Genomic DNA, 6,616 nt, shown 5'->3' with positions numbered 1-6,616 from the left:
GTACGTATGTAGAAGTATATGTATGTATGTAATAAGACATGTATGAGAGTATACACGTATGTAAAAATTGTAGGGAAGATATGTACGCATGTAGATGTGTATGTATGTATGTAATTACGCATGTATGCATAATTTAGTCACGTTGAGGGTTAATGTTATTAATGGTGCACCTTGAGAATGAAAAGTAATGCAGGTACATTATTGAAGCCTCACCAGGAAATGGATACGCATATGAAATGCTTAAAGTTTGAAAGATGACGAAATGTGAAGTGTACGCGAATGAATCTTGTTTATATAATGTATACTAATGTTATGAATGTATGTGGTGAGTGCAGGTTATACGGATAACGGGCGAATTATCACAAGAATTAGAGATCGAAGACCGAGTCACGAGATAGATTGTACGGGAATAATTAAGTATGTACTATTAGTAAACATGACTTATAATTTATCTTTGTAAAAGATACATTTTAAAACGAACTTTCAAGTAAGTCAAGACGTTTGTAATGAAAGAAATTTTATGGCACGAATTTCCGCTGCGACTTTTGACAAATACGAATTAGGGCGTAACAAGTTGGTATCAGAGCCCTGGTTTGAGAAAATCAAGTAACAGGAGGTAAATACTTGAACTCAAACCGGTGTGCTCTCGTGACCAAGAACCCGTACAATCTAAGACTCGATCGAGGCCTAAATGCAAAAGCGAATGTAAGTATGTATTAGATTATGTATTTGAAGGAAACTAATAGTATGTTATGTGCAAGGTAAGCTTAAGAGTTTGAAGAGGGTGATCCGTGAATGCAGAATAGGATGAACGCCAAGGCGGGCGAAGGAGCAAATAGGCAAATTAACCCCAGGTACACAATACTAATATGTATGAGTACCGACGTCAAAAAAAAAAAAGGGGTCTCCTTGGGAGGGTAATTATTAAACGAAAGACCATGATGTGGTCTTGGGGAAGTTTTAGAAATATGCACGAAACTGAAGCCCATCTCTCGGGCATAAGGCGATGATTACACGAAGGCACGAAACTAGTGTGTGGATTGCGCACCTGGCCAGTACGTAAGAAGCATATGACGTTCGTGAGACCGTGGCAATTATTGCAGGTATGCCCGGTAGATCTGGGTAGCAGGTGGGCGCTATGTTGTAGCGAATGCGAAATAGCAAACCATTGCGGATTTGGTTATGCTAACAAAGGTTATGATAAGCTATGCGAGCCGACCGGTTCTAGCAAACAAGTCGAGCAAGAATAAGCTACCATCCGTTTTGAACGGGTGACTTTGAATACTCTAATGCATGCTAGAAGCTTAATCCGTTATACGGATAGAAAGAAGAATTTATGTTAAAAGCGAAAAACCCAATTACTTGGGTAGTCGAATGTGTATGCTTAACTCTCTTTGAGAGTGTTTATGCCAAACCCAATTACTTGGGTAGTCGAATGTGTATGCTTAACTCTCTTTGAGAGTGTTTATGCCAAACCCAATTACTTGGGTAGTCGAATGTGTATGCTTAACTCTCTTTGAGAGTGTTTATGCCAAACCCAATTACTTGGGTAGTCGAATGTGTATGCTTAACTCTCTTTGAGAGTGTTTATGCCGAACCCAATTATTTGGGTAGTCGAATGTGTAAGAAAGAAGAAAGCTCATATGTGGATGTTAAATAGAAAGTTACATATTGAATAATACTTCTATGCGAACTGGTGATACTGAATTGAGGGATCGTAACTGTAGAAACTCTGATAGAATATAAGAAACGACAAGTATCAATAAGAAATGCTAACCTTGATGCTCGGCTTGTTGGCCATGTTCATTTGAACAAGGCATTGTAGAAAAGATATGCATGACATAGATAACAATAGTAACCACGGAAATAATGCTTAGTCCTCATGTTAAGTACGGATAAGTAGGTGTAAAAAGGGTGATTTTGGTTGTAATAATAAGTCTTCGAATGATTGCAGTAGGCGTATGATAATATATCGACCCTTCCTATGAGCTTAAAGCTGATCAGAGGTAATGAGGGTAATGGAATGTGTAGGATAGCTCATAGCGAACAAAATGAAGGATAGTATATGAGGTATGAGTAGTATGAAATAATCGATTTATTTCGATTAGTAAATAAATGAATGTAATATGCGTAAATAGGAAGTTAGAAACAAGCCATAGACTTGGGTTTGCACGATTAATAATTGTATACAATTGGAATAAATTCGATGAATGAAACGCTAGTGAGGATATGCGTTAAGAGCTAGTAGTATAAAGTAAAAGACACTAATAAGAGCTCTGGAACAGATTCTGAGTTTCATGGGATTATGAAAGTAACTTGCCTAATTTAAGAAGATAAGAAAAATTCGTACGATTATATTTATTCATGGTTAAGATTTTTATGCAAAGACCCCGAATGAGCTATGTTGTAGTGTGCCCATTGAATGAGTACAATAGAAAGGTAAATGTGGGAACGAGAGAGGTTTCGGGGACGAAACCTTCTTTAAGGGGGGTAGACTTGTAACACCCCAAATTTCGTATGTTATAAAATAATATTATTTTCATGATGTTAAATGACGGAAAACGGTAACCGTAAAACGATACCGTAAGAAAATGATAGTAAGCTTAAATATAAGTGTGTAACTAAGTTAAACAAAGAAAAGAGACCAAGTTAGTGTGGAAAATTAGTAATATGAGCAAACTTTAAAAGTCAAGGGGCTAAATGTATAAATGTGGAATGGAATCTAATAAAAAAAAAGAAGACTAGTTTGTGGGTATGTGTGTGTGCGTACGGGACAAAGAGCAGGAAGGGGGAAACCCTTCTCCATCAAGCTTTGCAAGAAATCCAAGAAATTAAGGAGGATTAAGGCTAGGTCTTTGATGCATGAGTTTAGATTCATGATTCCTTAAGTGTTCTTGACATCAAGTAAGTCAAAATTCATGATTTGGTAATGTTTGATTTAGTGGGTTTTGTGAAATTGTGAATCCGTATGGAATCAAACACGAATGCATGACGACATGAACATGTAGAAATTGAAATTATGCTTGAATTTCTCTATGATGATGAGTTAGGATAAAACCCACTTTTGTGTCAAAGATGATCAAAATTTATGAAATTCTACATGCTAAATTAGATTAATGTTGATGATATTTTGATGAATAGATGATTTAGAATAATATGTATATGCTCATGGTGGTGAAATGAGAAGTTGAGAATGCTTATGTGGGTCAATGGATGAACTAGGGAAAAACATGCTTTAATTACTTGTACATTATGCTTAGATGATAGTACGCACACCAAGTGTTTGATGAAATGTCTATGTGACAATAATATAGGAAATTGTATGCAAGTTGTGGGTCAATATGTATAAAGAGTGATAATGATGTGTTTGTAGTAAACTACTATGAAGAAGACGTGTTAGATTGACTCCATGTGGAGATTTTGTTGATTTCATTCCCGGGTAGAAGTGTGCACTAATGGCTTGCACTATGCGTTTAAATGATGCGATGCACACCATGTGGTGGTTTGATCCGCTAGTTGTGAACTTGAAGTATATGTGAAGCATATGAGAGTCCTAAAAAGAATCATTGTTAGAATAGTATAAGGTTAGCTTAATACGTGTTATAGTGTTAGTTGTGGAGTTATAGAAATACTAGTATGAATGGAATGAATTACGTGTATGTGTGTGTACATAGACAAGTAATTATATGGACATATGTTCTTGAGTTGGAAATTTGTATGCTTAATGGTTGACTTTCTGAAAAGTCAACGAATATGCGAATGGTATGGTTCGACTTATGAATGCTATTGTAAGGTTTAGGAATAAATATGTGTCATGAGTTAGGCTAATAACGTGTTAGACGTGCGTGTGTTTAATACGATGACACGACAGATTACATGAGTTTGAAATGACATGAACTTGGTTACATGTATTATGCTTATTAGAAGTGACTATAGACGTCAAGTATGAATTCTGTGATCGATATGATCGTTATCATGCACGATTGTGTATGCTAATAAGAATGTGATTTCGATGACATGGAAGTATAGGGATCATGTCGAGACGGAATCAAGCACGGAAGACTACGGGTCAAGAAGTGGCGAGGAAACAAATATGAACACGGATGCATGAGGTAAGTGATTCCGAAATCACTTCTTAGTTGTTATGTGGTGTTATATGCAATCTAATTATATGTGATAATTGAGGTCAAATAGGAATGAGTTGTATGATGTCAATAAAGTATTAAACGAATCTTAGTTTGATCCAAGCTAGGCAGGTGTGATTAAGAAATTGTAGCTAAGTAGTGAGATTGGTTACTCATGCAAGAAATTCCTTTGTTATTAAGGATATAGCATAATTGACTAAAATGCCCTTGATAGGTATATCGGGCAAACGACCTTAGAAGTCGTTTGGAATCAAGATATTCGATTAGTATAACATTTTGGTCAAGCATGAAAATGTGGAGTATGTTTTTGTATGTCATAAACTACTTAATGCATAAATACTCATAACGGGTCAAGGTAAGCTTCTGACCAAAAATATGTTAAAAATAGGTAAGACATCCAAGAATCTAATCTTCTATGATAAATGACGTTGATATTAAAAGGTTCATGAGGAGTCGAGGTTAAGTAATCAGATTATGTTGATAAATGCACGAACGGGTCAAATAGTTAGAAAAGGGTAATATGTCGAATGCACGTAAGTTAAGAATTTCCTTAATCCGGAGGTAGGATTTTAAGTTGATATGATAGAATATGAATTTACAAGCATGTAGGAAGAAACGGGAGGTTAAACGGGTAAACGGTTCAAAAGTTATGCGCGTTTTAGTGCGTACGGACGACGAAACGGAACTGCAGAAAACTGCAGTTTCTAGAGGGCGTCGCCGACGGGTATGGGGGCGTCGCCGACGGGCTCCAGAAAGTGAATTTTTGTGCTGACGGGTTAATTTCCTGTCTACGGGTTTTTGGGCTACGGGCAAATGCAAGGCCCGTCGCCGACGGCCCTAGGGGCGTCGGCGACGGCCTCCCCAAGTTCCAAAAGCTGAAATCTTGTTATTTAAGTTAATTTATGTATCGTAGGCTTCGGTTTGTCATCCGTGGTCTACGGCGGACCTTCCAAACATGATTTTGATGGTTCCTTAGATGTTTATGAGCTATAAAGCTAAGTCTAATACCCATGTAAATAATGTATGATTATGTAAGAGGTACGCGTGATCTAGCACGTGTACATAAAGGTATGCATGTATGTAATGACGTAGGAAAGGTATGAACAAATGTAGATGTGTATGTATGTATGTATAAAGATATGTACGAGCGTATGCAGGTATGTAAAGATGTAGGAAAGGTACGTACGTATGTAGAAGTATATGTATGTATGTAATAAGACATGTATGAGAGTATACACGTATGTAAAAATTGTAGGGAAGATATGTACGCATGTAGATGTGTATGTATGTATGTAATTACGCATGTATGCATAATTTAGTCACGTTGAGGGTTAATGTTATTAATGGTGCACCTTGAGAATGAAAAGTAATGCAGGTACATTATTGAAGCCTCACCAGGAAATGGATACGCATATGAAATGCTTAAAGTTTGAAAGATGACGAAATGTGAAGTGTACGCGAATGAATCTTGTTTATATAATGTGTACTAATGTTATGAATGTATGTGGTGAGTGCAGGTTATACGGATAACGGGCGAATTATCACAAGAATTAGAGATCGAAGACCGAGTCACGAGATAGATTGTACGGGAATAATTAAGTATGTACTATTAGTAAACATGACTTATAATTTATCTTTGTAAAAGATACATTTTAAAACGAACTTTCAAGTAAGTCAAGACGTTTGTAATGAAAGAAATTTTATGGCACGAATTTCCGCTGCGACTTTTGACAAATACGAATTAGGGCGTAACATGAAGTTAATGACAAGTATTTGTGCAAGAATGGCTTCTAAAATGCAAGTATCCTAGTGTATAACGTATTAAGCATGTATGTACGGATTTGTTTGATTGAATCATGCGAATGTTTACGTATGTTCAAGTTTGATATGTATATATATTGCACCCCAAAAGTGTACTTAAAGTAAAAAGGGGGTCATGTATACTCACGGTTTGCAAAAGCTTCCAAAAACATGAGTGAGAAGTCTTGAGAATTTGGGAACATCGAGGTTATCCTACAAGGATGAACAAGGAGTATGAGTTATGGAGTTCTGTATCGAGTTAGATTGGAGTATAAAGTAACATGAAAGTATCCATATTGCAAGAATATACATCTTGTCTAAAAGCACTCATATGGACACTATTTTAGCCATGTTTTCATGGGTACCGATTCACCCATTAGAATCCATAGTTTAAGGAGCTTTGACTAAGATGGAAATGACCATAATACATAACATTCAACCATGAGTTTGGTTGGTGTTATGATTCGGTTCTAAGGTATACGTATATATATAGAAAAAATTGCAGAAATCAACCTCTATGTTATACCCAAACTGCATTTCGTACCTTTCACAATGAAATCGGCAAAAAACAACCTTTATGTTCATGTTTTGATACAGGTTCAACCTTTACCACTAACCTCGTCCAAAAACTTAGTTAACTTACCTCACATGCTTTGCATGTGAGGGTATTA

The sequence above is a fragment of the Helianthus annuus genome, chromosome 13, assembly GCF_002127325.2.
Source record: "Helianthus annuus cultivar XRQ/B chromosome 13, HanXRQr2.0-SUNRISE, whole genome shotgun sequence".
Taxonomy (NCBI): Eukaryota; Viridiplantae; Streptophyta; class Magnoliopsida; order Asterales; family Asteraceae; genus Helianthus; species Helianthus annuus.
The sequence above is the reverse complement of the archived record's forward strand: the minus strand, read 5'-3'. Positions refer to the sequence as shown.